Genomic DNA, 12,565 nt, shown 5'->3' with positions numbered 1-12,565 from the left:
TATTATCCTGATCCCTGTTCTGCCACTAACTAGTTAAGTGACCTTGAGCAAGTCACCCCACCTCTTTAGGCTCAGTGTCATCGTCTGTAAAATGGGGGCCAAATAATGACTTAAGATACCTCTTGGTCAGCCCTAACACCCCGGGATCCAACACTCTGCTTGCAAGGTCACCTTCTGAGAGTGTATGAGCACAGAAACTTGTCGAAGGTTGCTGACTACTGGGAAATCTGGAAATGGGAAAAAATAAAATAAGATAATGAAACGTCAGATAAAAGAGATGGAAACTCTCATATGACTTTTTCAGTGTGCATGGCCTGGGCTGGAAGTGTGAGAAGAGCAAATAAATGATGGCGAGTTGTCCCAACAGCCATGATGGAGCAAAATTAAATTAGCGAGATGCAAGCCAATGAATAATAACCTTATAAAAATGAACAATTATAATATTTAGCTTTCTATAGCACTTTAGAGTTTAAAAAGAGCTTCTTATACTTTTCTCACTTTAGCCACAGCAATCTGGTAAGGTAGTTTCTGAAGGTGTTATTATTCCCATTTTACAGATGATGAAACTAATTCATGGAGAGGTTGAATGTCGCAGATGTTTTAATTATGTGCTTTGCCCAAGATCATAAAAGTGCCAAGTGTGTGAGGAAGAGGTAGAAGAGTAGAACCAGTGGTGAGGAGACTTACCAAGAAAGGTTTGCCAGGGATTTTGTATTGGAAGGACTGCTGTATAGGAAAGAGATTGGATTTGTTCAGTTTGACCCCAGATGGCAGAAACAGAAACAGCAACTGGAATTGACCAAGAGGTCAGTGTAGGACCTCTACAGTGTAGGAAAAGCTTCCTAATAATTCTTGTGGTTGTTCAGTCATTTCTGACTCTTTGTGATTCCATTGGGGGTTTTCTTGACAGAGATACTAGAGTGGTTTTCCATTTTTTTCTGTAGCTCATTTGACAGATGAGGAAACTGAGGTCAATAAAGTTAAGTGACTTTCCCAGGGTCACACAGCTAGTAAGTATCTGATGCCAGATTTAAAGTCATGAAGATAAGTTTCCCGGATTCTGGAGTTCTATTTACCTACAGCACTAGCTGCCTTAATAATTAGAAGATTTCCAAGTGAGAATGGATTCCCTCAGTGAGTAGAGAGGTCTTCAAGGAAGGGTTGGCCAAGCACATTTGATGTGTCATATAGTAAGGATTCTTTTTTCAGATATCAGTTGGATTAACTGTCTGTCAAGATCCATGCTTACCCCTCAACATGTTTTGGGATTCTGTATGCCTAGGGTGCCACCTGGAATAATGTGGAAAGGCCTGGCCTGGTAATCAGAACACTTGCATTCTCCTCCCAACTTTGACCCTAGTAGCTATATCAATTCACCTCCTGGGGCCTCAGTTCTCCATCCATCCATCCATCTATTTATTTTTTTGGTGGGGATGCTGGGAAACTAACCCAGGGCCTCATACATCAGTTCTCCATTTAGTAGGGGGAAAAATAAGGAAGTTGGAACGAGCCCTTTAAGCCCTGACCCTTTCTGATTCTGACATTGAGGGATGGCTTGCCATGGCCAAAGAATTCATCACTAAGTTGTCAGCCTTTCCATTCTTAGCTGGCCTAATGCTTAGAAAGCACAATCACAATGTTAGAAGCTGGAAGAGACCAAAGTGGTCATCAAGTCCAGCCTACCTCCTAAAGGAATTCCCCTTGTGTTAGATCTAAGAAGTGCCATCTGGTTACATTAAATATGCAGAATGAAAGACAGGATTTTTTGGACTTACCCCACGTGGGGCATTTGTTTTGCTTGACTATGTACATTTGTTTTCTTTTTCTAGCAGGGTGAGAGGAGAGGATAGAAGAAAGAAAAAAATCCTTTTTAATTGAAAAATGAAAAATATTCATCAAGGAAGATAACTCAGTGCCCCCAAGGTAGCCCATTCTCCTTTGGGGGCACCTCTAAGTGCTAGGAGGATTTTTCTAAGCCTAAACTTTTCTTTAAGGCAGAAGTTGCCTCTTTGCCCCTGAATCCCCCCTCTAAGGCCAAATGGAAGAGGTCTAAACCCTTTTCCTTCTGACAGACCCTCAAAAACTTGACCATAGTCATCACACACCCCCTTTAACCTCCTCCAGGTTAAACATTCCCAGTTCCCTTTCATGAACTGGGTAAGCCCACAAACAGTTCCTCTCTGTTGACTGTGTGAGAGTTGCACAGAACTGAGCTGCAATTTGTACCTTTGGAGGGAACACATTGAGATTCCAGTTCGAATGGAGTCTCACTGTGACTGGCACACCAGGCTCAGAAGTTGCACTTCTATACTTGCACACTAGGCATCATCAGAGGTCTTATCATTCTAAGGACTGAGGCAATTACGTGGATAGAAAGGCAAGCCTAGAGACAGGAGGTCCTGGGCTCAAATCTGGCCCCAGATTCCTAGCTCTATGACTCTAGGCAAGTCACTTAATCCCCATGGCCTTGCCCTTACTGCTCTTCTGTCTTGGAACCAATACACAGTATTGATTCAACATGGAAGGTAAGAGTTGAAAAAACTGCAAAGGACTATAATGGAATTGTGCTTTGAAACTCTCAAGCCTCAATAGAGGAGGAAAATGATCAGATCTCATATGTCATAATCCAAAGCCTGCTTCTCTTTGGAGCATCCTCTTTACTGACCTGCTGGCAGTTGTATTGCTGATTTAGTGAATCTGCACAGTTATTTATGTATTCAGGTCACACTTTGTCCTCATCTTTGCTTGTAGCTTCAACCAAATCGAGCATCCTCACTCAGCATTTCTCAGGCTGAAGTCAGGTTTCGGGGTGCTTATGTGAAGGCATTTTCTGGCAGTAACAGGCAGGATATCTGTTCTCAAGGCAAATAGCCCCAGTTTGAAGTTATAAAACCCCAAATCAGAAACAGGCCATGCCATATCCCTACCATGCATACAAACAGCCTTCAGAAGAAAGGTTAAAAAGCGTCTAAATTCTAAAGGCTTCTGAAAAGAAACACACCTTAGTTTTCCCCACATTCCCCTCCTGATTCAAGTTTTCTACCACAAAATACCAATCATGGTGAAAAGTCACAGGGAACAGTTCCCAGTAATACATTTTATTTCAGAATTCCATTTGGGTGCTAAGTTTTTGAGATGGTACCTACATCACCTTTTTCCTATTTCGTCCTCTCCCAATTTCACAGACACATATCCCTTATTCTGCATTAAAAGGATCTGCTTGAGAGATTAAGTAACTTGCTCAAAGTCATACAGCAGGGAAATAGTTCAGATCTGAACCCATATCCTAAACTCCTAATTCACATGAAAAATCTTGGGGCCAATTTCACCAATAAAAAGAGGTTTTAGAAGTGATCCTAAACACTATGGAACACAGATAGATTTTAAATCTATAATAGAGAAAAAATAAGGAGTATAGAGGGAAAATTCCTTCTTTATGTTAATATAGAAAAAAAGTTTGTTATAGTTTTATACTTGGGAAAAATGAAGAGCATTTGAAACAATACCTTTGATCTAATCTAAACTCTGCAATTAACTACTTGGGTGACCTTAGACAAGGCATCAAACTTGTTTCAACTGTGAAATGGGGAATGTGGGTCTGACTATATTGAAAAATGCTAAAGATATTAGTTTTATAAAGTCACCCACCAGGGTGGCACCAAGAGGTGGAGTAGAGAAAGCAACTTAGCTGAGCTCTTCCAACATTCTTCTCCAAAAAGAAAACTTTAAAATAATGCCTCAAATAGAATTCGGGAGCAGCAGAGCCAACAAAAGGTCAAGGTGAGACATTTTCTAGTCCAAAGATAACTTAGGAGATCAGTAGGAGAAGTCTATTAAAGCAGGGTGGATGCTGGCCCAGAGTACACATAGCAGCAACACCAACTGTGGGCCTTTGGAGGTGCTGAGACAGTAGCAGCAGCTTCAGGAGCTGTCAGCCCAGAGACAAAAAGGGGGTCAGACAACTGGTCAGAAAGAGATTAAAGGGGACCCTGAGCTGACACTGGGTGTGATACCCAGTGCTGTTTGGCAACCCCATTGCCAAAAGTCACAGTTCAAGGGCACAGTTCAAGAGCAAAGAAGAGCACTAGCATTATGGCTTCTGGAGAGGAAGGGGCCTGGTCACTCTTCCAGGACCAAAAAGAATGCTAGCTTTTGCAGGTGCATAGAAGCAGGGATCCTTTCAGAGCTTAGACAAGGAAAGCAGTGACCACTATATCACTCCTAAGATAACCTTAGAAGCACCAAATACTTGCAGACCCCCAGAACTAATAATAATAATAATAGCCATACACAAAAAACTTGACGTTTGGGAGAGTGTATTCCTACCCCAAGTAAGCAAAGCTGGGCTTTAACAGAAAGTTCAAAATCAAGAAATAGACTATAAAAATGAGCAAGCAACAAAAAAAGAACCTGACCATAAAAAATCTACTACATTGACAGGGAAGATCAAGGCACAAACTCAGAAGAAGAAAACAACAACAAAAAACAACTACTAACTAGCAAGCCTCAAAGGAAAAAAAAAGTAAAGTGGGCACAAACCCAACAATAATTTCTGGAAGATCCAAAGAGAGATAAAAGTGGTAGAGGAAAAATTGGGGAGAAATGAGATTGGTACAGGAAAATTATGAAAACAGAATTAACAACTTGGTAAAAGAGGCACCAAAAACACTGAAGAAAATACCTTAAAAAATAAGAGGCACAAAAATTTACTCATGAACTCCTTAAAAAGCATACTTGGTCAAAGGAAAAAAAGAGATAGAAAACATCCCTAAAAGAAATAATTCCTCAAAAATTAGAATTAGGCAAGTGGAAGCCAGTGAATACACAAGATATCAAGAAAGATAAAGTCAAAAGAGTTTTAAAAAAATAGAAGAAAAGGTGAAATATCTCATCATAAAAAACAAATGACATAGAAAATAGATCCAGAAGAGATCATTTAAAAATTATTGCACCATTTGAAAGCATGGCAAAAAAAAAAGCCTAGACATCATATTTTAAGAAATTATCAAAGAAAACTTTTCCACGGTCTTAGAATCAGAGAGTAAAATAGAAATTAAAAGGATCCACTAATCACCTTCTGAAAGGGATCCCCAAATGAAAACTCCTAGGAATATTATAGCCAAATTCCAGACCTCCCAGGTCAAAGAGAAAATATTACAAGCAACCAGAAAGAAGCCATTCAAATATTAGATAGCTGCACTCAGGATTACACAAGATTTAGCAGCTTCCATCTTAAAGTAGAGGGCTTTGAATATTATATTCCTGAAAGCAAAAGGTCCTAGGATTACAACCATGAATAGCTTATCCAGCAAAACTGAGTAATAATCCTTTAGGGAAGAAATGTTCATTTAATGAAAGAGGGGGCTTTCAAGCATTCCTGTTGAAAAGTCTAGATTTTAAATAGAAAGTCTGATATTCATGTGCAAGACTCAAGAGAAATATAAAAAGATAAAGAGAGAGAAATCATAAAGAACTTAATAAAGTTAAACTGTCCATGTTCCTATAGGGAAAGATGCTATGTATAACTCCTAAGAGATTTATCATTTTTAAGGCAGTTAGAAGGAGTCTACATAGAGGGCATGGATGTGAGCCAGTTATGTTGGGATAATCTCAAAAAGAAGAATGAAGGGGTAAGAGGAAAGCACTGAGAGAAAGGAGAGCTTTTATAGTGAAGGAAGAAATGGGGTATTGAAGTGATAGGCAACACTTGAACCTCTCATTGGAATTGGTTCAAAGGCGGAGGTTTTGATATGACTAAACAACAACAATCTCAGAGAGAAAGTACTAGCATGAAGGGGTGTAGATAGGATTCTTGGGTAGTTTCCTGAGATTCTGAGTGGTTAAGTAACTGGCTCAAGGCCATACAGCTAATGAGTGGAACTCATCTAAATTATATTTATTAATTTCTAAATTGCTGCAAACATTTTTTCAGACATCCATAATTATCAAAGAAATAAAACATAAGTCCAGATTAAGAAGTTTCATTTTAAAGATAAGAGAGGTAGTGGGGTATTGAGGACAGATATTGACTTTGAAACCAGGAAGACCTGGGTTCAAATCATGTGACCCTGGTCATGTCACCTCCATCATCTGGAGAACTCTTAATGCCAAGTTGCAGGGAAGATAGTGCCCTGTATTCACAGAAGGATTTTCCTCATCCAAGGTATTTTCTACACCAATAACATCACACAGTCTCCATCCCGTCTTTTGAGTATTCTATTGAGGAATAGATACAGCATCAGAGTCACAGAATGGGAGAGACGAAAGGGACCCCAGCAGCCATCTAGTTCCAGTAATACAAGAAGAGATGCCTTGTGAAATGCATTATAACAATTCTTCTATAAAAACATGGGAATTAAATCTAATCACTGTGGTCATAGATGTTCTTTTGCATTCCCAAAGGAGCTGGGCCAGACACTAACTGATTTCTTTGCTTTTCTTTTCTTGCTGCCAAATAGTCTTTTACAGAAATTCAAAAAGCAATTAAATATAAAGCTTCTACCAGTGAATTTTCAACTAATAAACAATTTTTAAAGTTCACTTGTCATTTCATTTTAAAAGATTTTTGATTTTAAAAATTTATCATTCCAATCCCACAAGCATTTACGTGCCTAATATAGGTAAGACCATGCTAGGACCAGACATTACAAAGTTAAATCAAAAACCACTTCCTCCCCTCAAGGAGCTTGCCTTCTTTTTTTTTTAATAACATTTTATCTTTTCCCCAATTACATGGAAAAACAATTTTAACCCTTTATTTTAAATTTTGAGTCGTAAATTCATTCTTCCCCCCCCACTGAGACTGTAAGCAATCTGATACAGATTTTACATGTGATTTTTGATAGCGATTAAGGAGAGAGAGGAAGCACTAAAAATGAGGGGGATGAGGAAAGGCTTCTTATTTGAGGTGACACATGAAATGAGAATGCTAGGGGTTCTAAGAGATAAAAGTCACCCTCATTCCAGGCATGAGGGTGCTCTCAAGGCATGGAGTACAAAGTGATAGGGGTAGGAGATGGAATGCCAAGTTTGGGGAATAATAGGTAGTACTGTGCAGCTAGACCCCAACAGCTGATGGAAAGTTGGATTGCAGGGGCTCTCCTCTCACCCCACAATCACCCTAGGATAGGCTCTCATGGTCTCTTGCTAATTGCCCTCCCTTTATCTATTCTGTTAAAGGGACGTATGTAGCTCAGTGGACTGAAAACCAGACCTGGAGATGGGAGGTCTTGGGTTCAAATTTGGCCCCATGTACTTCCCAGCTGCGTAACCCTAGGAAAGTCACTTAATCCCCATTGACTAGCCCTTACCAATCTTGTTCCTTTGAACCAATACCCAGAAGGAAGATAAGAGTTTTTTTAATGAGAAAGAAGTTATATGTTTAAATAAGTTGCCTGTCATATGGCTATTGAGTGGAAAAGGAGAGACTTGAATTCCAGCCCCAAAGATTTTTCAATAAAATGAAGCTTATCCCCCAGGTGTATGTAGTCAGAGACAAAACAGTTATTTATGGCTGAATTATTAACCCTTCTTTTAGGTCTATTTTAATGAGATTCCTTGGATTCCCATCAGTGAGCAATGTATTAAAACTGGCAAAGATCTTTGAGATGGTCTAACTCAACCGGCTCATTTAAGAGGTAAAGAACTGACCATTCTAGTGCTCTTAAACGGTCACACTGGGGTCCCAACTTAAATCTTCAGACGTCAAATCCCGTCCTCCTTAGAGCCCTCTCAACAGTCTGTGCCAAGACCTTGACTCCCTGGACTGATAGGAAGCCAGAATTAGGGTCCAGTGAAAAGTGTGAGGCCGGGCTCAAGTTCTCATCTCCCCTCTGCTGCTGGCTGGATGTGGTCTTGGGCAAATCTTCTTGGTGCCTATTTTCCCACATGTAAAATAAAGATTAAAGATGCCTCCTTCTGAAACTGTTGAGTTCAGAACAAAGAAGACCACAGCAGGAAAAAGAAATGATATACAATTCAAAAGACCATATGGAGAAAAGAAGACTGAGAAAACCTGATAGAAGGATGATCAGGAGACAGATTCATAGGAACAGTTTACCAGTATCCTAGAGGCTAAAGATAAAAGCCTAAGGAAAGAAATTAAAGTTCTCTGGGAGAGCTTGCTTCTGAAGTAGAAGGAAGCATATGCTATTATCTGAATTTGAGCCCTCTTTTTGAGTGAGATTTGTACTGGAGATGAGATGTGTAATGAAACTGACAGAATCAAACACAAAGGCAGCATGAGGCAATGGATAGAGTACCAGACTTGGAGTCTGGAGACCTAGACTCAAATTCTGGCTCCTCCACACTACCTGTGGGACCTTCGCCTCTCAGTCCTCCATTGTTTGTTTGTTTGTTTTTGCCTCTCAGGCCTCAGGTTTATCATCTGTAAAATGGGAGGGTTGGAATAGATCTAAGATTCATTCTAATTCTAAATGTATGATCCGAATGATGTTTTTTTTTTTGAGGGGAGTAAGAAAAATAGTGATGAAAGAAGAGGCGTAGAGAAATGATGGGTATTCTAACTAATGTTTCTGGTTACTATGTTGGAGCCTTGAAGTAGATAATTGAAATGGATGTGGATTCAGGCAGATAACACATTCATTGATGGTATTCAAACCAAGTGGAAGGCTCTTCATCAGATTCTGTACTTTGTGAGGCAGACTGAATAAAAATAAGAGCTTAATAGTAGCAGTAAAGAATTATCAAGAGAGGACTTCTCCAGAGTGGAGAAGTCATGCCAGTGACAGAGAACAATCAGGGAACCTAGAAGAATTGCCTTGAGCTGCAATGATTTCTTTTTTGCTTTTAACTATACATCCATATATACATATATATATATAATCGAATCTGCTGAATAGAACAAAGAAAGTGCCTCATGAATTAAGAAACTCTATTTTAACCCCAGTAATATCAGAGATCTCAGTCTCTCAGACTGTAAAATGGGAAGAATGCCTATTTCCTCCAGATCTCATATGGATGCTATTGAGACTCGTTTACCCTCAGAATAAAAGCTATAATTATTATATGCTCTCTGCTCTATTTATTCCCCCATGAGGCCCTGAAAGTGCTAACTAGCCAGCTTGACCCTCTCCCCCAGGCTCTAGCAGGTTTAGCATACTTTTCCCAAGATAAAATACTTAGGCAAGAATTGCCTTCTTCTGTACCCAGGGGATGAGGAGAACCCATTGCCACAGTAGGAATTTTATCAGTGTAATTCCATCTCTTAGCCTGCTCTCTCCCCATCCTTCTCTCATGTTTGTTAAGTTGGTGTTTTCTAAATGTGAATAAAAGGTACCCAACTCTACAATATTTTATTTTTCTCTTGACTTAAAAGCTGTCTTCTAAAGATAACTAGGAGATTCTGAAACAAGGCAGGAAGATATTTCTTACAATCTAGTAGGCAAAAGACAAGTCCACCAATCACTGCAATGGCATCCAAGGGAAACTGAGGTAAGCAGCCAAAGTGTTAAGGGAAATTGAAGGGATGACCTTCAATCATCATAAATATATAACTGGCCTTTCTCTATGAGGGGTCATCATGGTACAGTGGGAGGAGCAATGGATCTCATGTAAAAGGACCCAAGTTCAAATCTTTCTTCTGCTCTTTACTGCTTTGTGAACTTGGTCCCTTTGCCTTCCTAGTCTCAAGTGTCCTTGCCTATCAAACGAAGTGGTTTTATTAGAGGCACTCTAAGTTCTCTTGTAGCTCTAAAGCTATGATGCTATAGAGCTTTCAAGTTTACAGAATGATTTTATTTATTTATTTTAAACCTTTGCCTTCTGTCAGTATCAGTTCTAAGACAGAAGAACAACAATGGCTAGGCAATTAGAGTTAAGTGATTTGCTCAGGGTCATACCACTAGGCAAAATCTAAATCCAGATTTGAACCCAGGTCCACCCAACTCTAGGTTTGGCATACTATCCACAGTGCTACCCAGCTGCTCTGCATTAATTTATTTTTATCAGAGTTTTGCATTTAAAGGAGTTGAATTTGAATCTTGGCTTTAGAAATTCCTTGGTAACCATGGGCAAGTTATTTCTCTGAGTACTAATTTCCTCATATGTTAAATAACTGACAAAACTATTGGACCTCTGACCTCCTTTTCAGCCCTAACTGTGATGCTACCCCTTTGACTCCGAAGATATACCAGTATTCAAAAACAGCTCATACCAGTTGGACAACACTGAAATTCTGAGAATCTGGATGACTGCTATTCCCCTCTTCAATCTAAAGGGGGAAATGGAGCCAAATAACAAAATGTGTCTAGATCAGGGGAGTAAGAGGATAGAGACCTGGACAATAGGCTCTATAAATATCAAAAGTAACCCCAAATGGTCCTTCTTTGGTTCATTGCATTTAAAACTGTAAAGGAAATTAAAAATCATTTAGCCCAGCCTCCTGATTTGAAGGCAAAAAAAAAAAGAAAGAAAGAAAGGAGAGAGAGAAAGAGAGAAAGAGGGAAAGAGGGAAAGAAAGAAAGAAACTGAGAGAGAAGATGTAACTTGCTCAAGGTCACATAGGAATCCAGTGGAAGAGTTATGATTCCAGTCCATTTCCTCCTGGTTGCTTAAACTTTATCTTTGTGCTTTTGTGAGTTCTTCTCTTTCCTTTTTCATTGCATTGTGCTGGTGTTGGTTTTCTGTGTTCAGTAAAGGAAATCAACCTTTTTAAAATGCAACATTTCAACTTCTGGACATAAAAGAGCTCAAATGACTAATACTTAAAGGAATTGTTAAAAGACTTATTTACTTTTAATTGTGTCTACTTGTTTGGTATGTGACCCAATTAATTCATTCTTGTTGTGAGTATATTGGAGTCCCCTGTACCCTCTTGACCTTCTCGTATAATTATTGCCATATTCTTCCTTTGAAGCTGTGTTTTGATTACAGACTTAAAAGGAAACACTAAAATATCCTTATCATCACAACATGGCTGAAATGCCCACTGCTTGAACTCCAGGGCTGTAGTCTAATGAACAGCTCTATCCTGCTTGTCCCTGGGCATTAGATGAAGGCTATACAACCTTTCGCTTCTCCTCTCCCAATGTCCCTTCCTCCCCAACTCGGAGTTCTTTGGTTGTACACTCTTTGTATAATTAACCTATCTTAGGCTGCGACCTGAAAATCATGTTGAAGTAAAATGACATCAATAAATAAATGTGTTTAACAGTTGTTGGTTTGTTGTCAGGTGCCCGACTGTGAACACTATCATAAGGTTGCCAGTACTCCTGATTCCCCTATCCTTTTCTTCTTTACTCAATTATAGTCTGAAAAATCTTCTTTCAACTGGAAATTGGTCCAGCTGGCTCTCCTGTAATTGAAGTAAAAGTTTAACTTTCTTCGTGCTTTGAGCAAACTAGGGGAAACAAAATTCTTCTCTTCTTGGATTTGGGCCATGGTCTGAGCACATCTGTCTGTCCAGAGCTTAGGTAGAATTCCATCCACCACTGAGTCATCACCATATGGTATCTAATCCTGTTCTTGTACTTCAAATGGGATGTACATAGTATATAAACATCCAGTAACCTACAAGCCTAGACAAAACTCCCAGCTGAACTCTGATTCTTTGTTTCCAGTCAATTCTGACACCCCTATTCTTGTTTTTCAGTCATTTTTCAATTGCGCTCACTCCTTGTGACCCCATTTGGGTTTGGTTTTCTTTTTTGTTTTTGTTTTTTTTTGGCAAAGATACTGCAGTGGTTTCCCATTTCCTTCTCTAGCTCATATCATGGATGAGGAAACTGAGGCAAACACAGTTAAGCAATTTGCCCAGGGCCACTGAACTAGTGAGGATCTGAGGTGAGATTTGAAGTCAGAAAGAAGCATCTTCCTGACCCTAGGTTCAGCACTCCACCCACAGCATCACCTAGTTACTCCATTCTTCTGAACGCTTCTTACAAAAGTGGGTACAGTGTTCATATGATGTAGGATTTATCCAATCCACTGGTTTTACACATAAGGAAAATGAGTCTGAGAGAAGGGGGTAAAAGGATTTTGCCCTGGCTTATGTAGGTTACTCTTTAAATACTAAAGCAGAAATTCATTAAAAAAGAATGAAGAAGAGAAATTCTTGAAATGATTATCTCTTAGGACTAGAAGGAACTAAAGATCATTTGGTCCAGTCCACATGCCTTTGGACATACCATCAGTTTGTTTCAATCAAGAGCTTGAAATCCGTCTTCTTTCCTAGTCCTCTTGCCAACAAAATATAAGCTTCTTGAGATCAGCAAATGTTTTATTTTTGTCATTTGATTCCAAGCTCCTAATGCACTGCCCTAGACACACTAAATGCTTAATAAATATTTGTTGAATCTCTCTGGAGGCCTGATTGTGAACCCAGGGTAGGGTGGCAGTCAACTCATTCACTGGGTGCCTGTGGTGTAGGTAATTGTTCAATTGACCTTTAGTTGAAGAGTAGAAGAAAACACATTATAGTATAGTTGAAAAAGCCAAGGATTTGGCATTAGAAAACCCAGGTGAATTACTTAATCCTTTGGACCTGTGTTCCCTCACCTACAAAATGAGATAGTTAAACAGGAGGATGATTCCTACGGTCCCTTTA

General features: G+C 39.4%; 1 protein-coding gene across 1 annotated transcript in view; it reads left to right on the top strand.

The window, feature by feature from the left end:
* Positions 1–12,565, top strand: part of ZNF827 (zinc finger protein 827) — a 258,728-nt gene that overhangs the window by 220,532 nt on the left and 25,631 nt on the right.

Source organism: Monodelphis domestica, chromosome 6, assembly GCF_027887165.1.
Source record: "Monodelphis domestica isolate mMonDom1 chromosome 6, mMonDom1.pri, whole genome shotgun sequence".
Classification (NCBI taxonomy): domain Eukaryota; kingdom Metazoa; phylum Chordata; class Mammalia; order Didelphimorphia; family Didelphidae; genus Monodelphis; species Monodelphis domestica.
The sequence above is the reverse complement of the archived record's forward strand: the minus strand, read 5'-3'. Positions and strand labels throughout refer to the sequence as shown.